The sequence below is a fragment of the Ambystoma mexicanum genome, unplaced genomic scaffold, assembly GCF_040938575.1.
Source record: "Ambystoma mexicanum isolate Mex_15411 unplaced genomic scaffold, UKY_AmexF1_1 Mex_scaf34, whole genome shotgun sequence".
NCBI classification, from domain to species: domain Eukaryota; kingdom Metazoa; phylum Chordata; class Amphibia; order Caudata; family Ambystomatidae; genus Ambystoma; species Ambystoma mexicanum.
This window is the reverse complement of record NW_027182449.1, coordinates 159,271-174,899: the sequence shown is the minus strand read 5'-3', so window position 1 is coordinate 174,899 and position 15,629 is coordinate 159,271. Positions and strand designations below refer to the sequence as shown.

Below are 15,629 nucleotides of genomic sequence, written 5' to 3'. Positions count from 1 at the left end.
AGGAAAGAAGCAGGCCCAGTAACAGCAGCTGAGGCCCCCAGCCCAGCCACGCCTAGGCAGGCATCAGCGGAAGGCTGACTCTCTACCCCAGTGCTGCTCCAAGTTGGTTTGGCAAAAGTTTGCAAAGAAGCTGCCCGTAAATTCACCTCAAGCCACACTAGCACTCACCCAGGCGTCAGTTCCTTACAAAAATAGAAAGAATCTCTAAAAAAGAAGAAATAAACACACACACAATTTTCCTGCTTCTATCCCCTCGACTCCTTGGAAGGCGGAGGGCAACCTTCGCCGCTGGTGGCCTTCACATGCAGGAAAGAAGCACACCCAGGAACAGCAGCTGAGGCTCCCAGCCCAGGCAGGCTTCAGCTGAAGGCCGACTTGGGAAGCACTGAGGCCAGACCCTGGGCTCCTGGGTCCCTCGGTTGAAGGCTCGAGGCCAGACCCCTTGGCTCCTGTGTCCCTTGGCTGAAGGCTCGACCAGTGCTCGACCAGGCTCGATCAGGCGAGATATTAGGTAGCATGGGGCCCAGCTGGGACTTCTAGGAAGCTTAGGGTGACGGCCGCTTCTGCCCCATCATCCAGAGGCCTGGCTATGGAGAGGCATGATGTGGCCTCCCTCCCTTCCTGCCTCTTGTAGGCACTTCTCCCCCGTGAGCACTTCCCGCTCCAAGTGTCCCCTTGTCTCCCAGGGTGCACTCTTCCTCTAGAGCCCACATATGCAGATGAGGCCCATCCACTTGCCTCCCCTAGCTGTAGGGGGCCTTGCGCGTCCACTGGAGAGAAAACGGGGAGACGCTGGAGGTGCTTTGCCAGGGACACGAGTGGCCCTTTCTGGCTGCATCCACCCACCCGAGGCGGCGAGCTGCTGCCCTGGCTTCAGTCTCCTGCTGCTCCAAGTTAGTTTGGCGACAACGTGTCCGCCTCTGACGGGGCTCTGCATTGGAGCGAGGGCTGCTGTCTGCCCCTGTGCCTTTTTCACGCGCCGTGTTTGTTAAAATTAAAAGCGGAATGGAGGAAAAATGTAGTTCAAGACGGGGAAGACGAACGCCGCCTATCGGGCACAGAGTAGCAAAATGCCTACAGCACCTGGTATTCCCAGGCGGTCTCCCATCCAAGTACTAACCAGGCCCGACCCTGCTTAGCTTCCGAGATCGGACGAGATCGGGCGCATTCAGGGTGGTATGGCCGTAGGTGAAGAGTGCGCCGATTCCGAGCCTCTTGTGCTGTGTCGGCTCCTCCGACGTCCACTGCCCTCTTGCAAGGCTGAACGCTGTCCTCTGCAGTGTGCTTCTGCCCTTCTTTTTGCCTCAAGCTCAGGAGCCACAGCTGCCAGCTTGGAAAAGCAACGAGCGGCTCCATGCACCCACTTTTGAAATACCCACTTGCCTACTCATGTTTGCAAAGAAAGTGTCTGTAAATTCAGGCCAAGCCACACTTGCACTCACTCACCCAAGCATCCGTTCCTTACAAAACTTTAAAAAAAAACTCGGAAAGAAAGATGGAAATAAACACACACACAATTTTCCTGCTGGGGTCTCCTCGACTCTTTGGAAGGCAGAGGGCGATGTTGGTTGAGGCCTTACCTTCTCGGGCTGGCGGCCTACAAGTCCAGGAAAGAAGCAGGCCCAGTAACAGCAGCTGAGGCCCCCAGCCCAGCCCAGCCCAGCCCAGGCAGGCATCAGCTTAAGGCTGACTCTCTACCCCACTGCTGCCCCAAATTGGTTTGGCAAAAGTTTGCAAAGAAGATGCCTGTAAATTTAACTCACGCCACACTAGCACCCACCCAGGCGTCGGTTCCTTACAAAAATAGAAAGCACCTCTAAAAAAGAAGAAATAAACACACACACAATTTTCCTGCTGGGGTCTCCTCGACTCTTTGAAAGGCAGAGGGCGATGTTGGTTGAGGCCCTTACCTTCTCCGGCTGGTGGCCTACAAGTCCAGGAAAGAAGCATGCCCAGTAACAGCAGCTGAGGCCCCCAGACCAGCCCAGCCCAGCCCAGGCAGCCATCAGCTGAAGGCTGACTCTCTACCCCAGTGCTGGTCCAAGTTGGTTTGGCAAAAGTTTGCAAAGAAGATGCCTGTAAATGTAACTCACGCCACACTAGCACTCACCCAGGCGTCGGTTCCTTACAAAAATAGAAAGCACCTCTAAAAAAAGAAGAAATAAACACACACACAATTTTCCTGCTGCGGTCTCCTCGACTCTTTGGAAGGCAGAGGGCGATGTTGGTTGAAGCCCTTACCTTCTCTGGCTGGCGGCCTACAAGACCAGGAAAGAAGCAGGCCCAGTAACAGCAGCTGAGGCCCCCAGCCCAGCCACGCCTAGGCAGGCATCAGCGGAAGGCTGACTCTCTACCCCAGTGCTGCTCCAAGTTGGTTTGGCAAAAGTTTGCAAAGAAGCTGCCCGTAAATTCACCTCAAGCCACACTAGCACTCACCCAGTCGTCAGTTCCTTACAAAAATAGAAAGAATCTCTAAAAAAGAAGAAATAAACACACACACAATTTTCCTGCTTCTATTCCCTCGACTCTTTGGAAGGCAGAGGGCGATGTTGGTTGAGGCCTTACCTTCTCGGGCTGGCGGCCTACAAGTCCAGGAAAGAAGCAGGCCCAGTAACAGCAGCTGAGGCCCCCAGCCCAGCCCAGCCCAGGCAGCCATCAGCTGAAGGCTGACTCTCTACCCCAGTGCTGGTCCAAGTTGGTTTGGCAAAATTTTGCAAAGAAGATGCCTGTAAATGTAACTCACGCCACACTAGCACTCACCCAGGCGTCGGTTCCTTACAAAAATAGAAAGCACCTCTAAAAAAAGAAGAAATAAACACACACACAATTTTCCTGCTGCGGTCTCCTCGACTCTTTGGAAGGCAGAGGGCGATGTTGGTTGAAGCCCTTACCTTCTCTGGCTGGCGGCCTACAAGACCAGGAAAGAAGCAGGCCCAGTAACAGCAGCTGAGGCCCCCAGCCCAGCCACGCCTAGGCAGGCATCAGCGGAAGGCTGACTCTCTACCCCAGTGCTGCTCCAAGTTGGTTTGGCAAAAGTTTGCAAAGAAGCTGCCCGTAAATTCACCTCAAGCCACACTAGCACTCACCCAGGCGTCAGTTCCTTACAAAAATAGAAAGAATCTCTAAAAAAGAAGAAATAAACACACACACAATTTTCCTGCTTCTATCCCCTCGACTCCTTGGAAGGCGGAGGGCAACCTTCGCCGCTGGTGGCCTTCACATGCAGGAAAGAAGCACACCCAGGAACAGCAGCTGAGGCTCCCAGCCCAGGCAGGCTTCAGCTGAAGGCCGACTTGGGAAGCACTGAGGCCAGACCCTGGGCTCCTGGGTCCCTCGGTTGAAGGCTCGAGGCCAGACCCCTTGGCTCCTGTGTCCCTTGGCTGAAGGCTCGACCAGTGCTCGACCAGGCTCGATCAGGCGAGATATTAGGTAGCATGGGGCCCAGCTGGGACTTCTAGGAAGCTTAGGGTGACGGCCGCTTCTGCCCCATCATCCAGAGGCCTGGCTATGGAGAGGCATGATGTGGCCTCCCTCCCTTCCTGCCTCTTGTAGGCACTTCTCCCCCGTGAGCACTTCCCGCTCCAAGTGTCCCCTTGTCTCCCAGGGTGCACTCTTCCTCTAGAGCCCACATATGCAGATGAGGCCCATCCACTTGCCTCCCCTAGCTGTAGGGGGCCTTGCGCGTCCACTGGAGAGAAAACGGGGAGACGCTGGAGGTGCTTTGCCAGGGACACGAGTGGCCCTTTCTGGCTGCATCCACCCACCCGAGGCGGCGAGCTGCTGCCCTGGCTTCAGTCTCCTGCTGCTCCAAGTTAGTTTGGCGACAACGTGTCCGCCTCTGACGGGGCTCTGCATTGGAGCGAGGGCTGCTGTCTGCCCCTGTGCCTTTTTCACGCGCCGTGTTTGTTAAAATTAAAAGCGGAATGGAGGAAAAATGTAGTTCAAGACGGGGAAGACGAACGCCGCCTATCGGGCACAGAGTAGCAAAATGCCTACAGCACCTGGTATTCCCAGGCGGTCTCCCATCCAAGTACTAACCAGGCCCGACCCTGCTTAGCTTCCGAGATCGGACGAGATCGGGCGCATTCAGGGTGGTATGGCCGTAGGTGAAGAGTGCGCCGATTCCGAGCCTCTTGTGCTGTGTCGGCTCCTCCGACGTCCACTGCCCTCTTGCAAGGCTGAACGCTGTCCTCTGCAGTGTGCTTCTGCCCTTCTTTTTGCCTCAAGCTCAGGAGCCACAGCTGCCAGCTTGGAAAAGCAACGAGCGGCTCCATGCACCCACTTTTGAAATACCCACTTGCCTACTCATGTTTGCAAAGAAAGTGTCTGTAAATTCAGGCCAAGCCACACTTGCACTCACTCACCCAAGCATCCGTTCCTTACAAAACTTTAAAAAAAAACTCGGAAAGAAAGATGGAAATAAACACACACACAATTTTCCTGCTGGGGTCTCCTCGACTCTTTGGAAGGCAGAGGGCGATGTTGGTTGAGGCCTTACCTTCTCGGGCTGGCGGCCTACAAGTCCAGGAAAGAAGCAGGCCCAGTAACAGCAGCTGAGGCCCCCAGCCCAGCCCAGCCCAGCCCAGGCAGGCATCAGCTTAAGGCTGACTCTCTACCCCACTGCTGCCCCAAATTGGTTTGGCAAAAGTTTGCAAAGAAGATGCCTGTAAATTTAACTCACGCCACACTAGCACTCACCCAGGCGTCGGTTCCTTACAAAAATAGAAAGCACCTCTAAAAAAGAAGAAATAAACACACACACAATTTTCCTGCTGGGGTCTCCTCGACTCTTTGAAAGGCAGAGGGCGATGTTGGTTGAGGCCCTTACCTTCTCCGGCTGGTGGCCTACAAGTCCAGGAAAGAAGCATGCCCAGTAACAGCAGCTGAGGCCCCCAGACCAGCCCAGCCCAGCCCAGGCAGCCATCAGCTGAAGGCTGACTCTCTACCCCAGTGCTGGTCCAAGTTGGTTTGGCAAAAGTTTGCAAAGAAGATGCCTGTAAATGTAACTCACGCCACACTAGCACTCACCCAGGCGTCGGTTCCTTACAAAAATAGAAAGCACCTCTAAAAAAAGAAGAAATAAACACACACACAATTTTCCTGCTGCGGTCTCCTCGACTCTTTGGAAGGCAGAGGGCGATGTTGGTTGAAGCCCTTACCTTCTCTGGCTGGCGGCCTACAAGACCAGGAAAGAAGCAGGCCCAGTAACAGCAGCTGAGGCCCCCAGCCCAGCCACGCCTAGGCAGGCATCAGCGGAAGGCTGACTCTCTACCCCAGTGCTGCTCCAAGTTGGTTTGGCAAAAGTTTGCAAAGAAGCTGCCCGTAAATTCACCTCAAGCCACACTAGCACTCACCCAGTCGTCAGTTCCTTACAAAAATAGAAAGAATCTCTAAAAAAGAAGAAATAAACACACACACAATTTTCCTGCTTCTATTCCCTCGACTCTTTGGAAGGCAGAGGGCGATGTTGGTTGAGGCCTTACCTTCTCGGGCTGGCGGCCTACAAGTCCAGGAAAGAAGCAGGCCCAGTAACAGCAGCTGAGGCCCCCAGCCCAGCCCAGCCCAGGCAGGCATCAGCTTAAGGCTGACTCTCTACCCCACTGCTGCCCCAAATTGGTTTGGCAAAAGTTTGCAAAGAAGATGCCTGTAAATTTAACTCACGCCACACTAGCACTCACCCAGGCGTCGGTTCCTTACAAAAATAGAAAGCACCTCTAAAAAAGAAGAAATAAACACACACACAATTTTCCTGCTGCGGTCTCCTCGACTCTTTGGAAGGCAGAGGGCGATGTTGGTTGAAGCCCTTACCTTCTCTGGCTGGCGGCCTACAAGACCAGGAAAGAAGCAGGCCCAGTAACAGCAGCTGAGGCCCCCAGCCCAGCCACGCCTAGGCAGGCATCAGCGGAAGGCTGACTCTCTACCCCAGTGCTGCTCCAAGTTGGTTTGGCAAAAGTTTGCAAAGAAGCTGCCCGTAAATTCACCTCAAGCCACACTAGCACTCACCCAGTCGTCAGTTCCTTACAAAAATAGAAAGAATCTCTAAAAAAGAAGAAATAAACACACACACAATTTTCCTGCTTCTATCCCCTCGACTCTTTGGAAGGCAGAGGGCGATGTTGGTTGAGGCCTTACCTTCTCGGGCTGGCGGCCTACAAGTCCAGGAAAGAAGCAGGCCCAGTAACAGCAGCTGAGGCCCCCAGCCCAGCCCAGCCCAGGCAGGCATCAGCTTAAGGCTGACTCTCTACCCCACTGCTGCCCCAAATTGGTTTGGCAAAAGTTTGCAAAGAAGATGCCTGTAAATTTAACTCACGCCACACTAGCACTCACCCAGGCGTCGGTTCCTTACAAAAATAGAAAGCACCTCTAAAAAAGAAGAAATAAACACACACACAATTTTCCTGCTGGGGTCTCCTCGACTCTTTGAAAGGCAGAGGGCGATGTTGGTTGAGGCCCTTACCTTCTCCGGCTGGTGGCCTACAAGTCCAGGAAAGAAGCATGCCCAGTAACAGCAGCTGAGGCCCCCAGACCAGCCCAGCCCAGCCCAGGCAGCCATCAGCTGAAGGCTGACTCTCTACCCCAGTGCTGGTCCAAGTTGGTTTGGCAAAATTTTGCAAAGAAGATGCCTGTAAATGTAACTCACGCCACACTAGCACTCACCCAGGCGTCGGTTCCTTACAAAAATAGAAAGCACCTCTAAAAAAAGAAGAAATAAACACACACACAATTTTCCTGCTTCTATTCCCTCGACTCTTTGGAAGGCAGAGGGCGATGTTGGTTGAGGCCTTACCTTCTCGGGCTGGCGGCCTACAAGTCCAGGAAAGAAGCAGGCCCAGTAACAGCAGCTGAGGCCCCCAGCCCAGCCCAGCCCAGGCAGCCATCAGCTGAAGGCTGACTCTCTACCCCAGTGCTGGTCCAAGTTGGTTTGGCAAAATTTTGCAAAGAAGATGCCTGTAAATGTAACTCACGCCACACTAGCACTCACCCAGGCGTCGGTTCCTTACAAAAATAGAAAGCACCTCTAAAAAAAGAAGAAATAAACACACACACAATTTTCCTGCTGCGGTCTCCTCGACTCTTTGGAAGGCAGAGGGCGATGTTGGTTGAAGCCCTTACCTTCTCTGGCTGGCGGCCTACAAGACCAGGAAAGAAGCAGGCCCAGTAACAGCAGCTGAGGCCCCCAGCCCAGCCACGCCTAGGCAGGCATCAGCGGAAGGCTGACTCTCTACCCCAGTGCTGCTCCAAGTTGGTTTGGCAAAAGTTTGCAAAGAAGCTGCCCGTAAATTCACCTCAAGCCACACTAGCACTCACCCAGGCGTCAGTTCCTTACAAAAATAGAAAGAATCTCTAAAAAAGAAGAAATAAACACACACACAATTTTCCTGCTTCTATTCCCTCGACTCTTTGGAAGGCAGAGGGCGATGTTGGTTGAGGCCTTACCTTCTCGGGCTGGCGGCCTACAAGTCCAGGAAAGAAGCAGGCCCAGTAACAGCAGCTGAGGCCCCCAGCCCAGCCCAGCCCAGGCAGCCATCAGCTGAAGGCTGACTCTCTACCCCAGTGCTGGTCCAAGTTGGTTTGGCAAAATTTTGCAAAGAAGATGCCTGTAAATGTAACTCACGCCACACTAGCACTCACCCAGGCGTCGGTTCCTTACAAAAATAGAAAGCACCTCTAAAAAAAGAAGAAATAAACACACACACAATTTTCCTGCTGCGGTCTCCTCGACTCTTTGGAAGGCAGAGGGCGATGTTGGTTGAAGCCCTTACCTTCTCTGGCTGGCGGCCTACAAGACCAGGAAAGAAGCAGGCCCAGTAACAGCAGCTGAGGCCCCCAGCCCAGCCACGCCTAGGCAGGCATCAGCTTAAGGCTGACTCTCTACCCCACTGCTGCCCCAAATTGGTTTGGCAAAAGTTTGCAAAGAAGATGCCTGTAAATTTAACTCACGCCACACTAGCACTCACCCAGGCGTCGGTTCCTTACAAAAATAGAAAGCACCTCTAAAAAAGAAGAAATAAACACACACACAATTTTCCTGCTGCGGTCTCCTCGACTCTTTGGAAGGCAGAGGGCGATGTTGGTTGAAGCCCTTACCTTCTCTGGCTGGCGGCCTACAAGACCAGGAAAGAAGCAGGCCCAGTAACAGCAGCTGAGGCCCCCAGCCCAGCCACGCCTAGGCAGGCATCAGCGGAAGGCTGACTCTCTACCCCAGTGCTGCTCCAAGTTGGTTTGGCAAAAGTTTGCAAAGAAGCTGCCCGTAAATTCACCTCAAGCCACACTAGCACTCACCCAGGCGTCAGTTCCTTACAAAAATAGAAAGAATCTCTAAAAAAGAAGAAATAAACACACACACAATTTTCCTGCTTCTATTCCCTCGACTCTTTGGAAGGCAGAGGGCGATGTTGGTTGAGGCCTTACCTTCTCGGGCTGGCGGCCTACAAGTCCAGGAAAGAAGCAGGCCCAGTAACAGCAGCTGAGGCCCCCAGCCCAGCCCAGCCCAGGCAGCCATCAGCTGAAGGCTGACTCTCTACCCCAGTGCTGGTCCAAGTTGGTTTGGCAAAATTTTGCAAAGAAGATGCCTGTAAATGTAACTCACGCCACACTAGCACTCACCCAGGCGTCGGTTCCTTACAAAAATAGAAAGCACCTCTAAAAAAAGAAGAAATAAACACACACACAATTTTCCTGCTGCGGTCTCCTCGACTCTTTGGAAGGCAGAGGGCGATGTTGGTTGAAGCCCTTACCTTCTCTGGCTGGCGGCCTACAAGACCAGGAAAGAAGCAGGCCCAGTAACAGCAGCTGAGGCCCCCAGCCCAGCCACGCCTAGGCAGGCATCAGCGGAAGGCTGACTCTCTACCCCAGTGCTGCTCCAAGTTGGTTTGGCAAAAGTTTGCAAAGAAGCTGCCCGTAAATTCACCTCAAGCCACACTAGCACTCACCCAGTCGTCAGTTCCTTACAAAAATAGAAAGAATCTCTAAAAAAGAAGAAATAAACACACACACAATTTTCCTGCTTCTATTCCCTCGACTCTTTGGAAGGCAGAGGGCGATGTTGGTTGAGGCCTTACCTTCTCGGGCTGGCGGCCTACAAGTCCAGGAAAGAAGCAGGCCCAGTAACAGCAGCTGAGGCCCCCAGCCCAGCCCAGCCCAGGCAGCCATCAGCTGAAGGCTGACTCTCTACCCCAGTGCTGGTCCAAGTTGGTTTGGCAAAATTTTGCAAAGAAGATGCCTGTAAATGTAACTCACGCCACACTAGCACTCACCCAGGCGTCGGTTCCTTACAAAAATAGAAAGCACCTCTAAAAAAAGAAGAAATAAACACACACACAATTTTCCTGCTGCGGTCTCCTCGACTCTTTGGAAGGCAGAGGGCGATGTTGGTTGAAGCCCTTACCTTCTCTGGCTGGCGGCCTACAAGACCAGGAAAGAAGCAGGCCCAGTAACAGCAGCTGAGGCCCCCAGCCCAGCCACGCCTAGGCAGGCATCAGCGGAAGGCTGACTCTCTACCCCAGTGCTGCTCCAAGTTGGTTTGGCAAAAGTTTGCAAAGAAGCTGCCCGTAAATTCACCTCAAGCCACACTAGCACTCACCCAGGCGTCAGTTCCTTACAAAAATAGAAAGAATCTCTAAAAAAGAAGAAATAAACACACACACAATTTTCCTGCTTCTATCCCCTCGACTCCTTGGAAGGCGGAGGGCAACCTTCGCCGCTGGTGGCCTTCACATGCAGGAAAGAAGCACACCCAGGAACAGCAGCTGAGGCTCCCAGCCCAGGCAGGCTTCAGCTGAAGGCCGACTTGGGAAGCACTGAGGCCAGACCCTGGGCTCCTGGGTCCCTCGGTTGAAGGCTCGAGGCCAGACCCCTTGGCTCCTGTGTCCCTTGGCTGAAGGCTCGACCAGTGCTCGACCAGGCTCGATCAGGCGAGATATTAGGTAGCATGGGGCCCAGCTGGGACTTCTAGGAAGCTTAGGGTGACGGCCGCTTCTGCCCCATCATCCAGAGGCCTGGCTATGGAGAGGCATGATGTGGCCTCCCTCCCTTCCTGCCTCTTGTAGGCACTTCTCCCCCGTGAGCACTTCCCGCTCCAAGTGTCCCCTTGTCTCCCAGGGTGCACTCTTCCTCTAGAGCCCACATATGCAGATGAGGCCCATCCACTTGCCTCCCCTAGCTGTAGGGGGCCTTGCGCGTCCACTGGAGAGAAAACGGGGAGACGCTGGAGGTGCTTTGCCAGGGACACGAGTGGCCCTTTCTGGCTGCATCCACCCACCCGAGGCGGCGAGCTGCTGCCCTGGCTTCAGTCTCCTGCTGCTCCAAGTTAGTTTGGCGACAACGTGTCCGCCTCTGACGGGGCTCTGCATTGGAGCGAGGGCTGCTGTCTGCCCCTGTGCCTTTTTCACGCGCCGTGTTTGTTAAAATTAAAAGCGGAATGGAGGAAAAATGTAGTTCAAGACGGGGAAGACGAACGCCGCCTATCGGGCACAGAGTAGCAAAATGCCTACAGCACCTGGTATTCCCAGGCGGTCTCCCATCCAAGTACTAACCAGGCCCGACCCTGCTTAGCTTCCGAGATCGGACGAGATCGGGCGCATTCAGGGTGGTATGGCCGTAGGTGAAGAGTGCGCCGATTCCGAGCCTCTTGTGCTGTGTCGGCTCCTCCGACGTCCACTGCCCTCTTGCAAGGCTGAACGCTGTCCTCTGCAGTGTGCTTCTGCCCTTCTTTTTGCCTCAAGCTCAGGAGCCACAGCTGCCAGCTTGGAAAAGCAACGAGCGGCTCCATGCACCCACTTTTGAAATACCCACTTGCCTACTCATGTTTGCAAAGAAAGTGTCTGTAAATTCAGGCCAAGCCACACTTGCACTCACTCACCCAAGCATCCGTTCCTTACAAAACTTTAAAAAAAAACTCGGAAAGAAAGATGGAAATAAACACACACACAATTTTCCTGCTGGGGTCTCCTCGACTCTTTGGAAGGCAGAGGGCGATGTTGGTTGAGGCCTTACCTTCTCGGGCTGGCGGCCTACAAGTCCAGGAAAGAAGCAGGCCCAGTAACAGCAGCTGAGGCCCCCAGCCCAGCCCAGCCCAGCCCAGGCAGGCATCAGCTTAAGGCTGACTCTCTACCCCACTGCTGCCCCAAATTGGTTTGGCAAAAGTTTGCAAAGAAGATGCCTGTAAATTTAACTCACGCCACACTAGCACTCACCCAGGCGTCGGTTCCTTACAAAAATAGAAAGCACCTCTAAAAAAGAAGAAATAAACACACACACAATTTTCCTGCTGGGGTCTCCTCGACTCTTTGAAAGGCAGAGGGCGATGTTGGTTGAGGCCCTTACCTTCTCCGGCTGGTGGCCTACAAGTCCAGGAAAGAAGCATGCCCAGTAACAGCAGCTGAGGCCCCCAGACCAGCCCAGCCCAGCCCAGGCAGCCATCAGCTGAAGGCTGACTCTCTACCCCAGTGCTGGTCCAAGTTGGTTTGGCAAAAGTTTGCAAAGAAGATGCCTGTAAATGTAACTCACGCCACACTAGCACTCACCCAGGCGTCGGTTCCTTACAAAAATAGAAAGCACCTCTAAAAAAAGAAGAAATAAACACACACACAATTTTCCTGCTGCGGTCTCCTCGACTCTTTGGAAGGCAGAGGGCGATGTTGGTTGAAGCCCTTACCTTCTCTGGCTGGCGGCCTACAAGACCAGGAAAGAAGCAGGCCCAGTAACAGCAGCTGAGGCCCCCAGCCCAGCCACGCCTAGGCAGGCATCAGCGGAAGGCTGACTCTCTACCCCAGTGCTGCTCCAAGTTGGTTTGGCAAAAGTTTGCAAAGAAGCTGCCCGTAAATTCACCTCAAGCCACACTAGCACTCACCCAGTCGTCAGTTCCTTACAAAAATAGAAAGAATCTCTAAAAAAGAAGAAATAAACACACACACAATTTTCCTGCTTCTATTCCCTCGACTCTTTGGAAGGCAGAGGGCGATGTTGGTTGAGGCCTTACCTTCTCGGGCTGGCGGCCTACAAGTCCAGGAAAGAAGCAGGCCCAGTAACAGCAGCTGAGGCCCCCAGCCCAGCCCAGCCCAGGCAGCCATCAGCTGAAGGCTGACTCTCTACCCCAGTGCTGGTCCAAGTTGGTTTGGCAAAATTTTGCAAAGAAGATGCCTGTAAATGTAACTCACGCCACACTAGCACTCACCCAGGCGTCGGTTCCTTACAAAAATAGAAAGCACCTCTAAAAAAAGAAGAAATAAACACACACACAATTTTCCTGCTGCGGTCTCCTCGACTCTTTGGAAGGCAGAGGGCGATGTTGGTTGAAGCCCTTACCTTCTCTGGCTGGCGGCCTACAAGACCAGGAAAGAAGCAGGCCCAGTAACAGCAGCTGAGGCCCCCAGCCCAGCCACGCCTAGGCAGGCATCAGCGGAAGGCTGACTCTCTACCCCAGTGCTGCTCCAAGTTGGTTTGGCAAAAGTTTGCAAAGAAGCTGCCCGTAAATTCACCTCAAGCCACACTAGCACTCACCCAGGCGTCAGTTCCTTACAAAAATAGAAAGAATCTCTAAAAAAGAAGAAATAAACACACACACAATTTTCCTGCTTCTATCCCCTCGACTCCTTGGAAGGCGGAGGGCAACCTTCGCCGCTGGTGGCCTTCACATGCAGGAAAGAAGCACACCCAGGAACAGCAGCTGAGGCTCCCAGCCCAGGCAGGCTTCAGCTGAAGGCCGACTTGGGAAGCACTGAGGCCAGACCCTGGGCTCCTGGGTCCCTCGGTTGAAGGCTCGAGGCCAGACCCCTTGGCTCCTGTGTCCCTTGGCTGAAGGCTCGACCAGTGCTCGACCAGGCTCGATCAGGCGAGATATTAGGTAGCATGGGGCCCAGCTGGGACTTCTAGGAAGCTTAGGGTGACGGCCGCTTCTGCCCCATCATCCAGAGGCCTGGCTATGGAGAGGCATGATGTGGCCTCCCTCCCTTCCTGCCTCTTGTAGGCACTTCTCCCCCGTGAGCACTTCCCGCTCCAAGTGTCCCCTTGTCTCCCAGGGTGCACTCTTCCTCTAGAGCCCACATATGCAGATGAGGCCCATCCACTTGCCTCCCCTAGCTGTAGGGGGCCTTGCGCGTCCACTGGAGAGAAAACGGGGAGACGCTGGAGGTGCTTTGCCAGGGACACGAGTGGCCCTTTCTGGCTGCATCCACCCACCCGAGGCGGCGAGCTGCTGCCCTGGCTTCAGTCTCCTGCTGCTCCAAGTTAGTTTGGCGACAACGTGTCCGCCTCTGACGGGGCTCTGCATTGGAGCGAGGGCTGCTGTCTGCCCCTGTGCCTTTTTCACGCGCCGTGTTTGTTAAAATTAAAAGCGGAATGGAGGAAAAATGTAGTTCAAGACGGGGAAGACGAACGCCGCCTATCGGGCACAGAGTAGCAAAATGCCTACAGCACCTGGTATTCCCAGGCGGTCTCCCATCCAAGTACTAACCAGGCCCGACCCTGCTTAGCTTCCGAGATCGGACGAGATCGGGCGCATTCAGGGTGGTATGGCCGTAGGTGAAGAGTGCGCCGATTCCGAGCCTCTTGTGCTGTGTCGGCTCCTCCGACGTCCACTGCCCTCTTGCAAGGCTGAACGCTGTCCTCTGCAGTGTGCTTCTGCCCTTCTTTTTGCCTCAAGCTCAGGAGCCACAGCTGCCAGCTTGGAAAAGCAACGAGCGGCTCCATGCACCCACTTTTGAAATACCCACTTGCCTACTCATGTTTGCAAAGAAAGTGTCTGTAAATTCAGGCCAAGCCACACTTGCACTCACTCACCCAAGCATCCGTTCCTTACAAAACTTTAAAAAAAAACTCGGAAAGAAAGATGGAAATAAACACACACACAATTTTCCTGCTGGGGTCTCCTCGACTCTTTGGAAGGCAGAGGGCGATGTTGGTTGAGGCCTTACCTTCTCGGGCTGGCGGCCTACAAGTCCAGGAAAGAAGCAGGCCCAGTAACAGCAGCTGAGGCCCCCAGCCCAGCCCAGCCCAGCCCAGGCAGGCATCAGCTTAAGGCTGACTCTCTACCCCACTGCTGCCCCAAATTGGTTTGGCAAAAGTTTGCAAAGAAGATGCCTGTAAATTTAACTCACGCCACACTAGCACTCACCCAGGCGTCGGTTCCTTACAAAAATAGAAAGCACCTCTAAAAAAGAAGAAATAAACACACACACAATTTTCCTGCTGGGGTCTCCTCGACTCTTTGAAAGGCAGAGGGCGATGTTGGTTGAGGCCCTTACCTTCTCCGGCTGGTGGCCTACAAGTCCAGGAAAGAAGCATGCCCAGTAACAGCAGCTGAGGCCCCCAGACCAGCCCAGCCCAGCCCAGGCAGCCATCAGCTGAAGGCTGACTCTCTACCCCAGTGCTGGTCCAAGTTGGTTTGGCAAAAGTTTGCAAAGAAGATGCCTGTAAATGTAACTCACGCCACACTAGCACTCACCCAGGCGTCGGTTCCTTACAAAAATAGAAAGCACCTCTAAAAAAAGAAGAAATAAACACACACACAATTTTCCTGCTGCGGTCTCCTCGACTCTTTGGAAGGCAGAGGGCGATGTTGGTTGAAGCCCTTACCTTCTCTGGCTGGCGGCCTACAAGACCAGGAAAGAAGCAGGCCCAGTAACAGCAGCTGAGGCCCCCAGCCCAGCCACGCCTAGGCAGGCATCAGCGGAAGGCTGACTCTCTACCCCAGTGCTGCTCCAAGTTGGTTTGGCAAAAGTTTGCAAAGAAGCTGCCCGTAAATTCACCTCAAGCCACACTAGCACTCACCCAGTCGTCAGTTCCTTACAAAAATAGAAAGAATCTCTAAAAAAGAAGAAATAAACACACACACAATTTTCCTGCTTCTATTCCCTCGACTCTTTGGAAGGCAGAGGGCGATGTTGGTTGAGGCCTTACCTTCTCGGGCTGGCGGCCTACAAGTCCAGGAAAGAAGCAGGCCCAGTAACAGCAGCTGAGGCCCCCAGCCCAGCCCAGCCCAGGCAGCCATCAGCTGAAGGCTGACTCTCTACCCCAGTGCTGGTCCAAGTTGGTTTGGCAAAATTTTGCAAAGAAGATGCCTGTAAATGTAACTCACGCCACACTAGCACTCACCCAGGCGTCGGTTCCTTACAAAAATAGAAAGCACCTCTAAAAAAAGAAGAAATAAACACACACACAATTTTCCTGCTGCGGTCTCCTCGACTCTTTGGAAGGCAGAGGGCGATGTTGGTTGAAGCCCTTACCTTCTCTGGCTGGCGGCCTACAAGACCAGGAAAGAAGCAGGCCCAGTAACAGCAGCTGAGGCCCCCAGCCCAGCCACGCCTAGGCAGGCATCAGCGGAAGGCTGACTCTCTACCCCAGTGCTGCTCCAAGTTGGTTTGGCAAAAGTTTGCAAAGAAGCTGCCCGTAAATTCACCTCAAGCCACACTAGCACTCACCCAGGCGTCAGTTCCTTACAAAAATAGAAAGAATCTCTAAAAAAGAAGAAATAAACACACACACAATTTTCCTGCTTCTATCCCCTCGACTCCTTGGAAGGCGGAGGGCAACCTTCGCCGCTGGTGGCCTTCACATGCAGGAAAGAAGCACACCCAGGAACAGCAGCTGAGGCTCCCAGCCCAGGCAGGCTTCAGCTGAAGGCCGACTTG

At 53.7% G+C, this 15,629-nt stretch overlaps 4 non-coding genes across 4 annotated transcripts; all 4 read right to left on the bottom strand.

Moving 5' to 3' along the window:
- Window positions 1-1,071: 1,071 nt before the first annotated feature.
- Window positions 1,072-1,190, bottom strand: LOC138558970 (5S ribosomal RNA). Its single transcript, XR_011299088.1, has one exon. It is a non-coding gene; the product is annotated as a 5S ribosomal RNA (ribosomal RNA).
- A 2,799-nt stretch (window positions 1,191-3,989) lies between these two features.
- On the bottom strand, window positions 3,990-4,108 carry LOC138558969 (5S ribosomal RNA). The gene has a single exon (XR_011299087.1). It is a non-coding gene; the product is annotated as a 5S ribosomal RNA (ribosomal RNA).
- A 6,378-nt stretch (window positions 4,109-10,486) lies between these two features.
- On the bottom strand, window positions 10,487-10,605 carry LOC138558968 (5S ribosomal RNA). Its single transcript, XR_011299086.1, has one exon. It is a non-coding gene; the product is annotated as a 5S ribosomal RNA (ribosomal RNA).
- Window positions 10,606-13,404: 2,799 nt separating this feature from the next.
- LOC138558967 (5S ribosomal RNA) lies at window positions 13,405-13,523 on the bottom strand. The gene has a single exon (XR_011299085.1). It is a non-coding gene; the product is annotated as a 5S ribosomal RNA (ribosomal RNA).
- Between the last annotated feature and the right edge of the window lie 2,106 nt (window positions 13,524-15,629).